Source organism: Sus scrofa, chromosome 14, assembly GCF_000003025.6.
Source record: "Sus scrofa isolate TJ Tabasco breed Duroc chromosome 14, Sscrofa11.1, whole genome shotgun sequence".
Classification (NCBI taxonomy): domain Eukaryota; kingdom Metazoa; phylum Chordata; class Mammalia; order Artiodactyla; family Suidae; genus Sus; species Sus scrofa.
In genome coordinates this window covers 139610460-139631374 of record NC_010456.5, presented here as the reverse complement: position 1 = coordinate 139631374, position 20915 = coordinate 139610460, and the positions used below count along the sequence as shown (strand labels likewise).

Here is a 20915-nt window from a genome sequence, read left to right as displayed (position 1 = left end):
CAAGAAGCAGTGTTAGCTTTGGGGGTGGGGAAGTGCAGTCCCGAGACTGTGGCCCCTTCTCCCTCTGATGTTCTTGTAGGTGCCAGTCGCCTGCCAGAGCCTGGGGGAAGGCGAGCTCTACTTACCTTCTTACTGCTGGCGCTGCTCCCCCCCTCCCCGAGCATCCTCGCCGGTCTGACTCAAGATCCCAGAATGGCATTGGGGAAGGGTCCCAGGCCCGTGGGTCAGCAGCTGGGAGGATCGTGAGCCCCTGGGGGACAGACATAGAGTCCCGAGGGTCCCAGGCTCACTGAGCAGCAGCCGAGGGCCCTGACCCCTGGGCCGGCAGCCACGGGATCTGCAGACACAGGGCTGAGGTCTGTGGTCCCATAGGGAGCCCCTGCTCTGACAGGTGAGGAGGAGCAGAGATGTCCCCGTGAACTGAGCCAGGGGAGGCCAGGACACCAACAAGGAGAAGGCACGATGGACCCTGGTCCCAGCAAAGAAAACGGTCCTGTAGATTTTTAAATGTTTGAGTCCATCTTATTGCTGCCCTTTTGAAGCTACTAACATCTCCACAGACCAGATCTAGACCAAAATGCCAGATTCCCCGAAAAGGTGTGCTTTTCTGGCCACAACTCGGCCAACCTCTGTGGTCCTTATCGCCAGCTTATGTTCTTTTCTCTCCTCCACCTGCCCCTGAATTGATGGGAAAGACACGTCCCTGTTTCCATGATCTCAGCTCATAAGCAGCAAACAAATACGCTCTTTCCTGTGACAAAAATCCCTCCTGCCCCTGACGGGGCGGCCGACCTTGGCTCTGACACTCAGAGTTGGAAACGTTCTTTTCCAGCGTCGAAACAAGACTATGAATCACATACACCTGGACTCTCGTCCTTCCCGAAATAAAGAGGCACAGTCACCAGCTCTTCTTGGCCAAGAAAATTATTCCTGCTCCAGTCTGCTTTTTATTTTTTCCAGAAGGAGCCCAGACTGACTAACGGCAGAGAAAGCAGGTAAAAAGAGGGCTGAGAGGTTGGTTGGTTTTGGTCCCTTTTGGGGATCCATGAGATAGAGTTTTTCATTGAGTCCCTGCTCTTTTTACACAAGCCAGAACACGCAAATGCTTAGTTTGTTCTCAGAACTGCCAGACCTCAGTCTGGTTTAAGAATCGATGAGCAAAAATGTCACTTTGTGCAAACACAGCTTTAGCTAGAAAACACCTTTAAAAGATAACTCTGAAATGCTAAGAACCCCCCCCCCCAAACCTTCTCTTTAATGGATGGCAAACCTGAGAGTCCTAGTCCTCGGCTAGAACATTCAGAAATGAAGCAACAGAGCAGAGGGGCTTTTTCTTGTTGGAGCCGCCCCTTTGGTTTCTGCAGAGGTAGTGACGGCTCAGCTGAAATGGGTGTGTGGGTACTGCAGGCAGATACACTCTGCATTCCTGACTTGCACTGCCTGTGGCCGACTCGGCCAGGGAGACAGTTCACGCAGCCCGTCAGGCGAGAGTGCTCATCGCAGGCCATTCTCCTTGGCCTTCCTGGACTTAGAGGACTTTAGCAAGACGTATGGGGTCAGGGGAACTTGAGTATGTTTGTCATGGACCCAGAGGGGACACAGCTTCATCATGTCAGTGAAGCTGTGTCTCCAGGCCACTCCCACTAGCCAGTGGCTGGAGAACCAGGATGGAAACGGGTGTGCGTGTTTGTGTGTGCAAGTGTGTGTGTGCAGGCACGCAAACATGCACCCTTGTGTGCCTGGTGTGAGGCTAAGGAGCACCTGTCGTGCAAATGTGCCTGGGGTAAAAATGTGGAGATGCCCCCTCCAGAAGGACAAGCAGCCTGTGGACGCCTGCGCTGTCCACCGTCATGCTGGACTCACTCATTCACTCACCCTTTTATTTCTTAGGAGAAGGAATACAATTTAATTTAATTTAATTTAAAATTAGTGTAGTTCATGTACAATATTATGTAAGTTTCAGATGTGTAACCTAGTGATTCACAATTTTTCAAAGTTATGCTCCATTTATGGTTGCTACCACATGTTGGCTATATTCAGATCATTCTTTTATTTTTAGCAGACATTTTTCTTCTTCTTCTTTTTTTTTTTTTTTTTTTTTTTTTTTTTTTTTGTCTTTTTGCCATTTCTTGGGCCGCTCCCGGTGCATATGGAGGTTCCCAGGCTAGGGGTCCAATTGGAGCTGTAGCCCCTGGCCTACACCACAGCCACTGCAACACCGGATCCCTAACCCACTGAGCAAGGCCAGGGATCGAACCCACAACCTCATGGTTCCTACTCGGATTCGTTAACCACTGAGCCACAACGGGAACTCCTTTAGCAGATTTTTACTGGGAGTAATTTTAGATCAGGCACACCTCACTTGATCATGCCCTGCTTTGTTGTGCTCCACGGATTCCTGTGTGTTTTACAGATTGAAGGCTGGGACAACCCTCATGGAGCAAGTCTTCAGGACTCTTTGCCAACGGCCTTCTCTCACTTCATGTCTCTGTCACAATACGGTCATTCTTGCAATATTCCAAACTTTCTCATTGTTACTAGACGTGCTACGGAGATCTGTGACCAGCCACCTTTGATGTTACCACTATGATTCACGGAAGGCTCCGATGGTAGCATTTTTTAGCAATAAAGCCTCCGTATTTAAGGGACTTCCGTCTTTGCTTAGACGTAGTGCTACTGCACACTTGATGGACTACAGTCTAGGGTAAACATAACTTTTACATGCACAAGGAACCAAGAATCCACGTGACTCACTTTATTGGGTTGGCCTGCAGCCAAGCCCGCAGGATCTCCTGGGCCTGCCTCTGCAGCAGGTGCAGACATGATATTAAGGGTTCGGGAACACTTCACATAGCTTCACCTAATGATAATAACTCACACAACCATGGTGCCTCCGTGCAAAGTAAGACATCGAGCTTGACAGGTAGGTACTGTTTGCTGAGGTCCAGATTTGCTTTGGATCTCATGAATCTTTCCACCAAGTGCCCTTTTCTCTTCCAGGCTCCCAGGTCCCATTCAGGATTATTCCTAGGACGGGTTCAGTGACTGCACTGCAGTGCAGGCCTCCCAACCTCCCCCTGGAGTCTAAGGACGGAAGACACCCCTGGGGCCCCTCCAGGCCGACCCAGTCTTTCTTTGAGCTGATGCGGGGCTCGAGGGGATGGGCAGAGAGGTCAGCCACTGCCACGCCCCACACCTGTTCTCGTGGTAGAACTGGCACCAGAATGTGGACTTCTGGACTCTCATCACCTCCACACCTGTCACTGCACTAGGTCCAGTTGCTGCCAGGAGGCAAGAGTCTCCTGATGGTCACCTAGCCATCACCTAACACCTCGTATGGGGGCATGCATTTAGGGAGCCCAGGTGGAGGGGCATCCGTGCCCACCTGCGCCTGTGCGCAGCCGTGGAGGTCAGAGCCTGCAGGGCAGAGAGAGGACGGAGGAGTGGGATTTCCAGAGCCCCAGTCCCCCGGATGGAAAACTGACCTAAGCCTCGCCAATGCTGGGTGTCCCAGGAAAGGTCAGGCCTGCCCAAGACCGCTTCTACCTTCCACACCCCAGCCTGAGGGCTGGTTTCAGTACCAAACGGGAAAGCCACGCTCTGGGCTCGAGAGCGCCCCTTCCACCAGAAAATAGAGATGGACTCATTTATGAACCTGTCTGCAAAACAGAAACAGATCGTGGACATGGAGAACAGACTTGCGGTTGCCAAGGGGGAGCGGGGATGGACTGGGAGTTTGGGGTTTGTAGACGCAAACTATCACACGTAGACCGGATCAGCAAGGAGGTCCTACTTATAGCACAGGGAACTCTACTCAGTCTCCGGGGTAGACCATGATGGAAGACGTATGAGAAAAGGAAGGTATACATGTGTCTGACTCTGCTGTACAGCAGAAATTGACATAGCACTGTAAATCAACTAGACTCTAATAAATAATCACTAGCAATGAAACAAAAGAAAATAGAGGCAGGTGGGAGCCCTCGTTTCTGGAGGCCGTCGCAACTCAAGCGCAATTTTGACTTGGCCAGTGTCTCCCAGAACAGCTCAGCGAAGCTGAGAGGTCCCGAGGCCGTGGGCGTCCTGGGAGTTTTACCCACTCTGCTAACAAGCTTGACCTCATCTTCAGCTCACCAGCAGGAACCTGTGCATCCCTGCACCTCCCGGCTGGATGCAGCAGGCTGATCACCCGCCCCAGTGGCCACTTCCCTACCGAGGTCGCACTGAGCTGCCTGAGGCGCCGGGTAGAATTCTAGAACTAGGACAGGCAGAACCCAGGCGACAGGGCCTCACAGAGCTTACGCACCAAGGGGAGGAGAGTCAGCGAGGATGTTGCAGGAGGGAGGGCCTGGGGGCTGCGGGCTCAGACCACCAGCAGGCACGGCGCCCAGCCACAGGGGCAGGGGGAGCCCAAGCTGGGTGTGAGCACATGCCCCACTCCTTCTCACTGGTGTGTGTCCATTGGCATGCATGCCCACCAGCCCAGTGAGTGTGTGTCCATTGGCATGTGTGCCCACCAGATGTGTGTGCCCACTGGGTGTGTGTCCATTGGCATGTGTGCCCACCAGGTGTGTGTCCATTGGCATGTGTGCCCACAAGGTGTGTGTGTGCCCAGTGGGTTTGCACCAGGCACGTGGGACCTGGACTGTGGTCAGGCTGCTCTGTTCAGAATGCAGCCGAGTGGGACCCAGTACAGGACATTTCCTGCTCTAAGGAGCGAGCTGCCCACACCTGGCAATGCCCAGGCTGTGGGAACAGGACCCGCAGGCTGGGTGTGGTAGCGCACACTCCCCTCCACATCAACTCCGGGCTCCTTGCGTCCCTGGCTTCCTCCCCCTGCCTCGCTGTTTCCCTCCTCTCTCTCTCCACCTGTTTTCTCTTCTGCCCCCTGGTCTCAGCCGCACTGTGATCTAGCACGTTTTTGTGTTTTATACTTTCTGTCGCCTGCCCAGGGCAAGAGGAATTGTATGAAAAAGCAGCTGTGCCTTGTGGGACCCTTTATCCTCTGTTTTAGGACGAGGTCTGCCGGCTTTGTGAAGAGATTCCAGTCCGAGAGCAATCAGCGGGTCGTGTCAGGCCAAGGAAACCAAGGTGCTCCCCCCCCCGGGGGGGGGACATGCTGGTCTTCTAGCCCCCCTGGAGGGGACCAGGCACAGAGATGCGGTGAACTATTCATTCAGGAGGCAAATGATCCTGACGGTGCAAAGCTATTTGAGCCCAGGGCTTAGGATTGTGCTTTTCCCATCAGCTGTCATGTTACAAAGTTACAAAGGCTGAGGAAACATTTAGATACATTTTCCTTAGCTTGATGTTTAGTGTATCATTTAGACCGATGTTGAAGTCGAAGACTGGCCTATGTTTTCATTACGAAACCTCAGACTCCATCCACGCACCCAGCCTGTGCTCCCTCTGCCCGAGTCCCATGGCCCCTCACGGGGACAGGGCAGCCTGCGGGGCTCTGGCTTCAGGAGGAGGCGCAGCTGGGCAGGGCAGGGGTGTCCCAGCCCCTCCAGGTCACTTCCTCAGCCTGGCTGGGAGTCTGCCCGCTCCCGGGGGCAGGTGCTTCAGGCAGGTTCGGGCCCCGCTTGATGCACTTGTGGAGAGGGTGCATCCTTGCATGCAGAACAGCCTGTCTCACAGGAAACCAACAGCACGTGATTAATCCGGCGGCGTGGCGCCACCAGGACTGTGGAATCACAGCCTCAGAGCTGGTCCCCAAGTCCACGTTCTTGCCGACACCCAAGTTCTGCTTCTGCTTCTGCTTCTGCTCAGGAACAGAGAGGCGACAGCCTCCACTGTGACACTTCCCTCAGTGACCAGCTCGGGTCACTGACCAGACCACAGGCCAGAGGAAAGAATGGCCTGAGGCTATGTGGCCCCGGCCCCCGACCCAATACCCATGGGGGATATGACCTTGATCCCTCCCCAGGTGAGAGAGCCAGTCACCTCTGGAAGGACACAGGTGACAGCTGGCCTTTGGCACAGTCCCTCTGACCGTGCTGGGCCAGGTGCCCCTAAACACAAGTGTGTAACCCCGGGTCTCACCTGCCTAGTGGAACCGTAAGCAATAATCACCCCTCCTTGACCTTATCTGACCGAGCAAAGCTCGTGGGGGTTGCCTGGCCCCACACCATCGGAGGACTGCCTTTAATGAAGGCGACCTTTTCTTCTAGGAAGCAGCAGTGGGGCTAACGGGGGACAAATAGAAAGACAGGCTGTGTCTCCCAGAGCTCCTGAGCCCAGACCATAGCTGCAGCTCTCCATCCAGAGTCTCTGTGGGTGGAGGCCTGCTACCTTCACTTTCCCTGGCACTCAGGTGCACTGGTTGAAGATATAGAAAGCAGAGCAGGATCACAAGGGCTGAGGCTTGTGAAGGATGGTCCTCCAGGTATGGACAGGAGGAAGCCATCGAGGTGGGCCTGCTGGAGGGGAGGGAGGGGCCTATAATGTGCCCGGGAAAATCCCTGACCCCTCCTCACCCCCCTCCACCCACCCATGCATCCACCCACCCCCAAATCCATCCACCTGTGTATGCATGTGGGCTTCCATTCATCCATCCATCTATGCATCCATGCATCCATCCACCCACCCATCCATCTATGCATCCATCCATCTATCCACCCATCCATCCATCTATGCATCCATCCATCTATCCATCCATCCATCCATCCACCCATCCATCCATCCACCCATCCATCCATCCATCCATCTATGCATCCATCCATCCATCCATTCACACATCCATCCATCCATCTATGCATCCATCCATCTATCCACCCATCCATCCATCCATCCATCTATGCATCCATCCATCCATCCACCCATCCATCCATCTATGCATCCATCCATCCATTCACACATCCATCCATCCATCTATGCATCCATCCATCTATCCATCCATCCATCCATCCACCCATCCATCCATCCATCCATCTATGCATCCATCCATCCATCCATCCATCCATCCATCCATCCATCTATGCATCCATCCATCCATCCATCCATCCATCCATCTATGCATCCATCCATCCATTCATCCATCCATCTATGCATCCATCCATCTATCCATCCATCCATCCATCCACCCATCCATCCATCCACCCATCCATCCATCCATCCATCTATGCATCCATCCATCCATCCATCCATCCATCCATCCATCCATCCATCTATGCATCCATCCATCCATTCATCCATCCATCTATGCATCCATCCACCCACCCACCCATCAATCCATCTATGCATCCATCCATCCATCCATCCATCTATGCATGCATCCATCCATTCATCCATTTATCTATCCTTCCAACTGTGCATCCATGTACATCCATTCATCCATCTGTTCTTCCATCTGTTCATCAATCTATGCATACTCTCATCCATCTATGTTTGCATCCATCCATACTCCATCCAACCATTCATCTCTCCCTCTATCCCTCCCCCCCTCCCCCATCCATTCACTCAAACACACATACTCATGAAGGCAGAGAAAGCTGGGCCTGTGTCCTACATTCCTGGTTGATGGATGAGACAGTGCTGCCTCCAGGCACACCCAGACTCCCAGAAAGGAGGCGTTGTACCTTCCAGGCTCACTGGCGCTTCTGGCTCTGCTACTTTAGGGCTGATGGATGGGGCTGTTGAAACCAGAGAGGATTATGTGCCTTAAGTTCTGAGTCTCTGGCTCTGGAGGTTCAATAGGGCCATTTGTATATCAGAAGCAATTTTAAAACCCAATTTTTCCCAATCTCCCTGTCAGACTGAAGGTAACTGGGATTCTGTGAAGTTTCTGGAGTCTTTGTCTTTGGAATGGTTTCCTTCTAATTTAACCGGAGGATGATAAATGGAGATGCTGATTCCATTCCCACTGACGTGGAAATCTGAGATATTTTACAAGTTAGGACAACTAATTGGCCCCAGCTGCTAAAACCCTCAGTCTCAGGACAGCATTCCTCACCTGTCACGCAGGGGCTGCCTGCCCTGTGCACAGGGTTGGTGGAGGGAGAGGATCGTGAGCGGGTTTACCGCTGACCTGTCTGGCAGGTAGGAAAATGCCCAGAGCGCCCCTGAGTTATCGTCATTGTCTTCTGCAACAAGCCACTGTTGTCCCACATCTACTCTCCACTCAGGGTCCCTAAGCCAGTAACTTGATTTAGATCATTTCATCTGAAATTTCATTTTCTCCACTGTCCATGGAGCAACGTGCAGCTGGGGGACAGCAGGGAAATGACACAATCAGGAAGGCCAGGACTCCAACTGGTCCCCTGGTTCTGACCAGTTCCAAACCCTAACTCTAAATCTCCACTGAGCCAGGTTCTCAGGACACGACTGCACTGGTCTTTGTGCCCCTCAGTGCTGGGAGCAGCCAAGGAGGCAGTGGTTGTCCTGACTCTGGCGAGCCCTCTCCCAACAGGTGCAGGAATCAGGTAAGGCAGCCCCAGATCACTGCGGGGGGCATTGGAGGTGGTTTTCTAATTCTGATATAGGAAAATGCGACCTGGGGGAAACAATTCATGACACCGACAGAGGGCTGGTGTCTGGATGAATGGGAACTCCCACAAATCCATTAGGAAAACAGGGTGTCCAGTAGAAAAGTGACCCAGGAGAGGGTGAGTAGAAGGGGAAATTCTGTGGGAACAAGTCCGGAGCTATGCTCCCTCCCTGGGGGGTCAGGGGATGGCTGATCATGACCTTGGGGCATCCCACAGTCCATTCAGCCATGGCAGATGCAAGGGTGCCTGGGCACCCCAGCGTGGAACTCAGGAGGCTCCACAGTCTTCCACACGTAGCTGGTGGGTGGGAGGTTAGTGGGTACAACTGCTTTGGAAAACTGTTTGGAATTTTCTCCTAAAATAGACCATACATACCCTCCTCCCTCCCCCACCCCAATGCTATTTTTTGGGATAAAAGTGATAGGGATGGAGGAGGCACAGGTAGGTGTAGAAGTCCCAATAAGGGGCCATAGACAGAGAGGGAAACCTAGGGGACTTTGGGAGACTCTGTGAGTTAATAATAGCTAGTGGAGGCGCCAGATACACCTCAGGTCATGGGGTGGGGGATGGGGTAAGACCTGCATGCAGGTTCAGACCAAGGGCAGGAGTTTAAGGACCACCCTTCTGCTGATTTGAATACCGGACACCAAGGAGAAGCTACCACTCCCGGGAAGGAAGAGGCGGGCTTTTCCCACCCCCACGCCCCTTGGAGGATAAAACTGTAGCCCCCAGATCCTCAGGGCAGAGCCTCCTCACCTGCCGGCTTGCATCTCTCACAGGCGTCCTGTCTTAATGAATCTATTTCTCGCCCATCACTTTGTCTCTCCCTGAATTCCTTCTGCGCTGAGGCATGAAAAACCTGGACCTCAGTGAGTCCAGGCACCAGATGAGGGATTCTAACATAAAACCATGGGTTTAAGTCCCAATCTGGCTTTAGGCTGGGTTCAAGTCCCAGTCTGAGTTCCGGCTGGGTTCTGGCCATTAACGCTGTCCGTTTCAGCTGCGATACTACTTCTTGAGCTGACGGGGGACATGGTGTCATCGGGCAGGAGGCAAAGAGCATGTGTGGCACACAGCTTGAACCTTCAGGTTGTTACAACCCCTCGACCCCAGAAGCCCGGGAGTCACGAGCTGATGTCCTACTAAGCATCTGCAGGTGTACTGAGTGCAGGCTTGTGGGCCAGCTCCCTGGCTGTGACTCTGTCATTCTCCAAAGGGCTTCACTCACTGTGCCACCGTATTGCTGCTTACGACCTGTTTGGGGCCATGAAATGCTTACTATTTGATTATGGGAAAACATAGAAAAGTCCCAACAGCTGAGTACAGATGCTTGTCACAAATGCTCATCCCCAACTTGGATAGGGAGACCTGAAGCTCGTTTATCCCTCCTTCTGGATTTTACAATCAAGTCGGATCATTTCTGCTGTGCTCTGGGGAGGAATGGACGCTCCAAGGAGTAAAGACTCTTGGAAGGAGACGGCTGCGAGGAAAGCACACATGTATTTATCTTGGCCACGTGGTGCATGCGAGAAATAGTGAACAGTGATTATATTTCATTTTTAAAACAAGCCAGAGAAACTCTAAGATACAGTAGAGGCCGGTGCACCCTGACTGCGTGGGTGAAAGTGGGATGTCTGAGCATGAGACGGGGAGGATGGGGTCGACGAAGCATCTGGGGAGGAGGGAGGCTCCATCTGGGGTGGCAGGTGGCATGTCCGCGGAGCAAGTGGCAGGAAGACCTGCACTTTCACCAGCGGGGGCCAGGCTCTGCCCTGCACCAGACCATGCTGCATCCTTGATCTGTCCAGCCCCCGCTCCCAGGAGTGCCGTCCAGGGTGCAGGCTCCTCCAGCACTGACCAGGGACTGTGGGAGGCCACGGCCCTCAGGATGGAGCCAGAGCAATGTGGCCACAGGACACTGGGACATGTTCCTCCTGCAGCACGGACCCCGAACTGCAACTGAGCACGCTTAGCCTCTGAGTGGCTCCAGGAGTGGAGGGCATGGCCCTGGCGGGAGGGCATGTATTGTGGGGGCTGGGAGGCTTTGATGAGGGCAGGAAACAGTGCACCTGAGTTTTCACATCAGTGACTGTCACAGATGCCTTCTCTAGGGAATCCTCTGGGAGGTGACTTTTCTTTTTTCTTCTTCTTTTTTAATGGCCTCACCTTTGGCACATGGAAGTTCCTGGGCCAGGAATGGAAGCTGCACCTCTGCAGCAGTTCTAGCTGCTGCAGCCAGATTCTTAACCCACTGTGCCAGCAAGAACTCTGAGGCCCAGGAGGAAATAAAGGGCATAATTAGGTTTGATGCAAAGCCAGGAGCCTTTTCTGAGCGATGGCATCCTTGGCCCAACTCTACCCAGTCAGAGACGAGGATCTCTGACAAGCTGGGCATTTCCTCACTTGAACCCAACAGGACCAGACAGGGTGAGGAGACAAAGGTAAGATGCTAAGTCTACTGGACTAACACGACATCAGGTTTCTCGAGTAATTGCAAAATCAGACATCTCGGTTGAGGATAAATTGAGATGTATTGAGGTTTCCTTCCTCACGGGGAGAAGAAAAGAATCTCCATGTCCCTCAGAAAAAAGTTTTGCCCGTGGCAAAGACCATTATATAAATGTCCACTGTGCCAGAAATGTGGATTGTTTCAGATGTGAAACGTAATTTATCAGCTTCAGGGTTTTCCGTATTCCCGGTAACAGCTGCAGCTACAGTAAAGGAAAACAGGAAGACAGCGTTACCAAGAAAATGCGCTCATTGAAAAAAACTCTGAAAACGAGAAACTAAATAACCATCAATAATCTGCACATCTCTCTCCACTTACCCCCGGCACAGGTCCTGCGTTCAGGTCTTGGAAGGAGGTGGAGGGCAGGTGAGCTCTCTGGTGTTGCAAAAAATAAAGCTGTTTAACCCTCCTGAAGCCAAAAGGCATGTTTAACACACACTGGGTAGGACGGCTGGCTCGTGGAATTTGCCACGTCCAAAGAGCACGTGGGAGTTCAGTTGAGGATCGAGCCGATTTTTTCTTGACTTAAAAGTAGGCACTCCTTAACTTTCTAATGTATATGCTGTTCGTGGTGTGGAGAGTTTTTAAAAGTTCTCTCTGCCTCAGTGGGTCTTCCCAACACACGGTTTGTGTCCCGGTCACCGCTTTTGTCTTCCTTCCACTGAAGCCTTTGCTTTGGTGTCCCCCACATGGGAGCCTCGCTGCACGGCTTAGTGAAATGAATAAAGGAGATTTATAAATAGAGACTATTTAGACAAAGGCATAACAGCATCCATCTGGAAAGGGAACTTATCTGCGGTAGATGTGTGTTTATCGAGGGAACTCAGTGGCACATTAAATCTCGCCAACCCATTTTCAGAGGATGCAAAACGAGCATTGACGAGCCCAGTGGTCTGTCACAAAGCCCATCCCTGGGCTCCTTCTCCAGATACTTGTGGCTGTGTGTCCCCAGGGCAGAGCAAGGATTATTCCGGTGCAACAGCCATTGAGAACGAGGGTGGAATACACTCTTTATGTGCACTGGGTCTCATGTCCTGCTCATGGAGTAGAAAGAATGGTTTCTAAAGGGCTGCCTCCGTAGAGGGTTAAATTTTAGGCTGTATTTACATTGGCACAAATACTAGTCATGCTGGAGACTAAGCACATACTTGAAGAATTCTTCTCTTTAGCCTCCAACTTAAGGAAGCAAAAGGGAGAATTTTTTTTTCATGTATAACACGGCAATGACAAAAGTTCATCTCTGGCAAACGCATGCGACTTTTCTCTCTCCTCCAACGTGCAAAATTCCTAAGCACCTGCGAAGGCTTTGAACACAGTGAACCATTGGTGCCCCCAGACCTGGGGTGTTCTTGTGCCAAGGGGCACTGCCTTGGAAACTCAAGGCTTTCCAGAAAGTGACCAGGCGTTGGTCCATTTAGTAGGCATACAGGGAGCCCTAAAGTCTCAACAGCCTAAGACGGAAGAGAAATTGTTTCACTTTAGTACGTAGTGAGAGCTGAATCCACAGTAAATGTCACATAATGCCTTCTTTTCCTTTGCTTTTGAAAATAGCCCCAAATGTTGGTTCCCAGGGTGAATGAAGGTGAAAGTGTGATCAGCTTGGGATGAAACGAGGCCGTGAGGTCCCAGGGAGATACTGTGTGTTTTAAAAACCACGACTGAGCCCAGAAACCAAAATGAAGTAGTTGGACTTCCTAAACCTTCCCTGTGGTCGTGAGTGAAAAAACCGATTTTCACATCTTCTCTCAATGCAAGTGTACGAAGCGTATGCATCCCTTTAATCCGAGCGTCCTGTGGGCAGCGGGCTTGGCCCCCTAGCAGCACCCCAAGAAGGCTGGTCTCACGTGTTTAGATGCAGCAAGGACCACGGAGGTGTCCACTTGAAGAACAGGTGTGGAGGTAAGCTGTCCACAGCCGTCAGCTGCCCAGACCGTGGGGGACATTGTTGGAATGGTCTGGACAGAAAAGGACGAGTTTCCTTCTCAGGCTAGAAGGGTGAGGGATGGAGACCAGAGAACGGGTCTCAGACGGTTACAAGGCATCACTGGACAGTTCTTGGGAACCAAGAGACAAGATGCCAGGGCAAGCGAGCAAAGTCAAGGTGACTTCCTGGGATTTCACATGAGCTTGACACATGAGAAAATCCCAGTGGAGGTTCCCTTACGTTCTCAGGTTGTCAGAAATGGTCTCGTGGAGCCCCAGGCGTTCTCCAGCTTTGCGTCTCCGTCACCTTCCCGCCTGCCTCTCTCTGTGGATTCCAGGCAGTAACGTGGGACTCAGGTCATGGCAGAGGCCTGAGTAAACATCAGTGGAGGAATCCGTCAGGGTGACTCAGCTTGGTGACTGTGCACATGAGACCAGCACCAGAGCAAAGTGTTCAGTCGTGTCCACTGCTGTCATTTCACTTTGTAGGAGAAATTAAAACCAGGGTTGAGATTAAAAGCGGCTTCCGGGTCCTATCAAACGTTAAACAGAAACTGTTCTTGATTAGACTATGCCAGCTCCAAATATTGGGAAATTGATAGTCCATGGCACTAAAAATCTATCACAGATTCCATGTAACGTCTTGAAAAACGGAAACATGTGTGTTTTATCTTTGTCTTTCTCCTCACCTCTGGCCCCCGGAACTGTTGAATAGGTGTTGCTCTTTGCTGAATGATTGATCACATTAGCAACTGGAAAATGTTAAGACTGGGTGCGTTCCTTTCCTTATCACCGTTTGCTTCTCTAAATAAGACACTGTTCTCAAAAATGTTGTGATGGCTTATGAAGGGCTTAACTCTAGCTGTGTATTAGTCCCTTCTTTCTTGCTTGCTTGCTTGCTTCAGGGGCCACACACGTGACATATGGAAGCTCCCAGGCCAGGATTAAATTGGAGCTGCAGCTGCCACCTGTACCACAGCCACAGCAAGGCTGGATCCTTAACCCACTGAGCGAGGCCAGGGACTGAACCTGCATCCCCGTGGATACTGGTTGGATTCATTACCACTGAGCCCCAAGGGGAACCCCATGGCCCTCTTTCTGGAACGCATCAGTAGTGATTAAAAATTCTGCCCCCCTACTAGGCAGGCCCCGCCTCCTGTAAGGCACAGCTCCCCAGGGAGGGGGTGGGAGTAACTCCATTGACATCGGGTTCCACGCTCTTTTCGGAGGGAAAGGAGGTGATGAAGCAGCTGAGAACCAGGTGCTCCTGGGGCTGAATCCTGTTTTCTCTGAGTGGAGAATGTGTTTGCTCATATTGCAGTTAGGAAAATGCTCACAAGACACAGGCACAGAAATGGGAGGAAAGACGAGGGGATTGAGGGCCTGGTGGGAAAGGCATCCAGTCACCAGTGAGCCAGCCAAGTTCCTCAAGGGAGCTGAGGGAAGGCTTCCTGGAAGCGGTGCTGCCTGAGTTGAGGCAGGTGCACCAGGCTCCAGGTGGAGAGAACCATGGAGGGGTGTGTGCGTGTGTTTTGAGGGACAGAGGGACACACACACACACACACACACACAATACCCTCCCCCAGCAGAAGAGTCGGGAAACCCATGTGGATGGCCGAACAGGGACCCTCGCCTGTCGTGGTAGCAAGAGATGCGACACAAAAGCAAGATAGAGTCGGGGACTAAAGAGCCTTAAGTGTCTTCTGGAGAAGACGGATCTTCGTCCTGTGGCAGAAGAGAAACTGCTAGCTTGCAAATTGGGGTGAAACGATATTTCATTAAGACATACCGAGCAAAGCACAGAAAATGGATTGGAGCCGGGAGAGGCTGGAGGCGGGGAGACCGAGGAGAGGTCCTGGTGAGGCACAAGTGAGTCGGCTTAAGAGAGGGGTCAGCAGGCGGGGAGGCAGAGGGGCTGGGAGAGGGTGAGGCTTAGGTGCACTGGGGCGGGTGGGGCAGGAGGTCGTTGCCCAAATGTGAAAACGAAGAGAGGGAGGAAGGCAGAAGATGGCCCTGGGGTTTCTCATTAGGAGCTGCAGGAGGCATGGCCGTTAATTTAGGGAAGTAACTAAAAAGGATCCAGCAAAGGGGACAGAAACAGAAACGGGAGGGAGTGGGCCAAGGGCCAGCCGCCGCTGCCTTTAGGACCCAGGATGCCTGTTACAGAGACTTTGAAACAGGACGTGATCAGAGAAGAAATCTGAGCTTTCTCCTCTGGCAGCTGAATTAAAACATGGACGAGAGGGTGAGTGGCCAAAAACAAAATAAACAAAAACAGGAAAAAAAACCCCAAAACTTTGTGCTTAAAGTTTCTGAACGTGCCCAAGTGTGCCAGCACCACGGGGGGGAACCAGCTGGTGTTAGACAAGGACATAGAACATCCCAGATGGCAGCAAGCTCCCCCTTTGTAATTTGGTGTTGATCTTAAACGATTTAGCTGGAGTTCCCTGGTGGCACAGAGGGTTAAGGATTACTGCAGTGGCTCAGATCACTGCTGCGGAGCAGGTTCCATCCCTGGCCTGGGAATGTCCACATGCCATGGGCATGGCCAAAAAAAAAAAGCTTAACTGTATTCCGAAAGGATTTTAGGTATGGTTATCAGTGATGAGAATTAAGGCTTATGCTGCCCTGTTTTTACTAAAGCTTGAAAATGAAAGGAAATTGATTTGTGGTTTGTCAGGAGGAATTTCTCCCGTGAAAGCGGATGCCCCTTGTGACGTAGCACTTTATGTTACCACCTGGCAGGCAGGACATTCGTAATTCCTTTTCCTTTTTTATTGAGGTATGACTGACCTGGTTTCTATTAGTTCAGCATGATGATTTGACAAGTGTCTGTGCTGGAAAATGATCACCACAGTGATTCTGGCTACCGCCCGTCTGCTCACAGAGTTATGGACTGTTTTTCTTGTGATGATAACTTTTAAGATTTACTCTCAGGGTTCCGGCGTGGCTCAGGGGTTAACGAATCCGACTAGGAACCATGAGGTTGCGGGTTTGATCCCTGGCCTTGCTCAGTGGGTTAAGGATCCGGTGTTGCCATGAGCTGTGGTGTAGGTTGCAGACATGGCTCAGATCCCGCATTGCTGTGGCTGTGGCGTAGGCCGGCGGCTGCAGCTCCAATTAGACCCCTAGCCTGGGAACCTCCATATGCCGCAGGGGGGGCACTAGAAAAGACAAAAAGATTTTAAAAAAATGATTTACTCTCTTAGCATCTTTCAAAAATGCAATGCAGTGCTGTTGGCTATAGTTGCCATGGTGTATTGTCACATCCAGCCCCTGGCAACCACCAGCCTGTTCTCTACCTCTATGAACTGGAAGGTTTTGTATTTGCATTTTTAGATCCCACATATAAGTGGTATTTGTCTTCCTCTGTCCAACGTATTTCACTTAGCGCAACTCCTCAAGGTCCATTCATGTTGTTATAAATGACGACATTTCCCTTTTTATGGATCAGTAATATTCTATCAGTAAAATTACACCTTTTTATCCACGCATCCATCAATAGACGATACTGCCGTATCTTGGATGTTGCAAAGAAAGCTGCAGTGAACCTGAAAGTACACATGCATTTTTGAGTTCATGTTTTCACTTCCTTCAGATAAACACCCAGAAGCGGGATTGCTGGATCATGTGGTAGTTTTATCTTTAACTTTTTGAGAAGCCTCCACACTGTTTGCCACAGTGGCTGCTCCCATGTATAGTCCCGGCCACAAGTGCACAAGCGTCACCTTTTCTGCACATCCTTGCCAGCACTTGCTGTTTGCTGGCCTTTGGATGACAGGCTTTCTGACAGCCATGAGATGTTACCTCGTTGTTTGAGCTGCGTTTCCCTGATGATTAATGATGTTGTGTATTTTTTCACGTGCCTGTTGGCCATCTGTGTTTCTTCTTTGGAAAAATATCTATTTAGGTCCTTTGCCCATTTTTAATCAGTTTTGTTTTTTTCTGAACTTGATCATTGGTTCTTTAGAAAATCATCTAACCGTACTATGAAAAGTAGACCGCAAACCATCCCACACGTCATCAAATAACCAACATGGTCAACCTTTGGGCATAATCCGCTCATTCTTTTCTGGTCATAACTATTAACTGTTCCCTGCCGTTTTTTCTTTATTTGAGTTGCATTACACACAGATTTGCTTTTAGGGAAGCAGAGTGTGCAGGGGGTGATTGTTCACTTAACACAACAGCACAAGGGTGCTTCTGTTGCCTCCGCAAGCTGCAAGGGCTGGGTGCATCCTGCCTCATCCCACGGCTGGACCATCACATTCTTAACTGTCTCTGGTGGGATGTTTCTGTCGCCTGATTTTCATGATTACAAATGAGGCCCAGCTACTTACTTAAAGTTAATGCGCTGCACCCTGATGCCCACCCCTTCGTGGTTCATGCTGCCTCTGTCCACAACAAGGCTGCTGCTGCACCACCTTTCACAGGACTCAGCACGCAGAATCCTTCCTAAGTGGGCAACTGCCAAGCACATCCCCCAACACCCCCAGAATCAAGGTGGTGACAGGGGAGTCGGCTCAGAAAATAAGGATTTGCACTGGGAGGCAGGTAACTGCCATAGGATGGGGCCAGGGGGCTTGGGGGCCAGGGGCTGGGACGCCCATCAAAGACGAGTGACCTGAATCACCCCTCGTTGCAGGCCTGCTGCCTAGAGCCGGGCCCTGGGGAGGGGCTGAGAGGACCCTAGAGCCACGAACCTGGGTCAGGAGGGAGATAGATGTTCTCCAGACAGAACCAAGGTGTGAGGGGCAGTTGCCCTCCAGGTTGAAATGGTACAGCCGAGGCAGCCGGGCGGCGGGGGCTAACATGCAAGCGCTGGGTGCAGGGCAGCATCTCCTGACTGCAGGGTCCCCTGGGCTGTGCTCCCACCCCTGCCCTGGGGGATTCAGCCCCCATGAGCCAGCAGCAGCCTCTACCCCTGGGAAAGGTGGAGTGGGCGGCAGGGCTTGCTTCCCTGTGGGGTGGAGAGATAGCCTAGACCCCGAAGAGTGAATCCCACACAATCCTATGAAAAAGAATTCATGGTACCTTCCACTAAACTGCATAAATCATCTTGATGCTTCCTTCAAAGTATGTTCAAGGCATGAAGGAAGCAGCTCTGAGGAGGCTCTGCTGTCGCCTTACTGACCCTGGACGTTGGCATGGAAACGGCTCAGCACCGAGCCACCAGGCCTGGGCGCCAGGCTCTGTCCCCTCCGGGTTGTGTCTGGGCGGAGCTGCACGATGCTGCCATGGGGACAGCCTGGGCCCTGGGAGAGACACCCTGGTTCTCACACCTCTCTGCCCCGTAGCACAGGAAACATGGTGCATCCGAAATTTCCTTCCTAAATCCTGACTCTGAGCGGTAACAGCTGAAAATAGAGGGAAGGCCCAGGGATCTGAACGGAGGAAATCCGTCCCTTTACACCGCACTTTCTCTTCCCGGCGACGGGTGTGGCTGTGTGTTTACAGTGGCAGCTCACACTCGCGAATCACAATGTTTGGAGTAACTGGAATGAAGCTGTGTCACAATCACTGTCGTCAGCAGGGGTCTGTGACCACGTTCAGATCGGTGTCGTGCCCTCTGACCAAGGAACGCGGGTAGATCTCCCCCGCACACTCCGTGCGCCCCTCTGATACCTGCTTCTCCCGGCCAAGAGCCTCCGGGTGGAAGGTGCAGGGAGCGTGGGCGGCTCTGCGGGCTGACCCGGTTCCCGCCAGCCCACATCTCCCGGCCCCAGTCGAGCCCCAAGTGCACCGCAGACCCTCCAGCACAGCTCTCGGGCTGTGGTCAGCGGCCGCGCCCCAACACTGCCACCACCGCTGCTCCCGGCTCCTCCTGGATTTCCACGCCGGACCACGAGCCTCACAGCCGTTCCCCGTGATTCTGCTCGTGCTGACATTTCAGGCACACAGCAGAGCAGGGAGGGCATCAGCCGGCTAATTCTAAAATAGCGTTTGATCACTTTTCTTTCCAGAGCGTCAAACCCTGCAGGGCCGTGGAATTGACATGTGCTTATTACCACGTTTGCTTCCTGAAACCAAACCGAGTGATTTGAAGGCCCGTCTTGAGCGAGCGCTCAGAGAGTCACATCAATCAGGGAGCGTGATGGCCCAGAGCGATCCCCGCCAGGAGCCAGCGCCCAGACTCAGGGGCTCACCGCTGCTTTGGAAATACCGGCCCGTCTTCCTGGTCAGCGTGATGCTAGAAACAGCAGTAATAATTTACGGGACACTCGCTCTGATTCAGGTTTTAGGATGAATTATTCAAGCTGACATCTCTCCCGACCTGCATGTTTTAATAGTTGGAGAACCCTGGGGGTGGGGTGCGACCTGGCTGCCAGGGTCTCAGGCTCAGGAGGAAACAGAGGGGCTTGAGTTCTGTGTGGCTGGAGGGTCCAGGAAGGGACTCTTGCTTAGGGCCCCGCTATTTCTCCTGTCCTTTTTTAAATTAAAACAACCAGACCCTGGGACAGCTCTTTGCACAGAAGATTTTTACGTTTTGGAAAGTGAGGGATGAAAGAGAACAGATGAGCCCCTCGAGCCCTCAACCCGGGCCCTTGGCTGGTCTGAATCCGTTCTCCCACTGCTTGGGGCAGCGGAGGGGGCATTCAGCCCATTTTTATTTTTATGGCTGAGCCTGCGGCGTATGGCAATTCCCAGGCCAGGAGTCAAATCAGAGCTGCATCTGCGACCTACATCTCGCAGTGATGCTGGATCTTTAACCTGCTGAGCAAGACCAGGGGTGGAACCTGCGTCCTTGGAGAGACGATGTCGGGTCCTTAACCTGCTGAGCCCCAGCAGGAACTCCCCATTTTTAAAAGGAGGACCACCGGGCGTAGGGATGTGGGGGACGAGCCCAAAAGCCCCCAGCAGAGCGTTGCGGAGCCCAGACCTTCTGCTCTCCAAGCTTTACTGCTTTAGGGTCTGACTGGTACCTGCGCTGGGCAGGAAGGGCGGAGTGTGTGAATTAGATGAAAATTTAGAAATGTGCCTACATGGAGACCACATGTGATCAAAGAAAGTTTCCTCTAAAAATGCCTGGTAAACACCTGTTTTGATGGGAAGTTCGAAAGCCTTCTGCCATAACTCTTAGCCTCAGATTTGGGCGCGAGGTCCAGAACCAAATATGAGAATGACTGAACGACTGTTTGCAGCCCGTCGTCCTAGGCAACATGCTTTGCGGCTTTCAAGTGCTTCCACGACCCCGCGGTCCCTGCCTTTGCAGACGAGGAAACAGGACTGAGGACGGCCTGCCTTTGAGGGAAAGAGCCCGGCGGCTCCTGCTCGCCGCCTCCTTGCAGCCACCAGTGCCTGGGGGCCGCGCTCTGCCTGCCCAGGTGCTGGGGCGGCGGGTCCCCTGGGAGAACCCAGCCCATGGCCAGTCCCTGACCTGGGGTCCCCTGCCTGGCGGTGCCCAGGAGCAGCCACCACCAGGAATTCTGATTCTGGAGGATGGTCTCCACCCCGAATCCGGGGGTCTGAGTCTTCCTCCTCGACCGGCTCCTCCTCCTGTCACTTTTCTGGGACCTGAAGGCCCGAAGCCAACAACCTCCCACAGGAAGAGCCCCAGGACCCTGCTGGGGAGCTTCCCCTTTCCAGCGTCCGGCCTTCTGGGGCCCCTCTCTGGCTGCTCTGCGCTCAGCTGCCCCACGGCGCCAGCCCTGCCGATGGTCCTGCCTCCCGGGCCTCCGGAGCCCTGGGGTGGTTCACTCCGGCCCCTGACAACGTCCGGTTCTCCCTTCATCCATTTCAGATGCGGCTGCTGCGGGGGGTCCCCGCTCCCTGGCCCCTCTAGCCTCTGCTCTCGGTAAACGAGGACGCTTTCCCACGCTACTTGGTCAAAGCTTCCTTTTCCTTCATGTAATTACAGCAGCAATGATCGCTTCTTGTCTCTCAGTAGGAATCTGTTTATTCCTCCACATAAGCCTTCCTGGTTTGCTATCTAATCTCCATTCACAGTGAAAAAAGAGATCCAAGCACATTTCGTTTCACCCAAACCTTTAAAAAAT

General features: G+C 52.5%; 1 long non-coding RNA gene across 1 annotated transcript; it reads left to right on the top strand.

Moving 5' to 3' along the window:
* On the top strand, positions 14466-19378 carry LOC110256839. The gene is made up of 2 exons (XR_002338863.1): positions 14466-14787; positions 18882-19378. It is a non-coding gene; the product is annotated as an uncharacterized LOC110256839 (long non-coding RNA).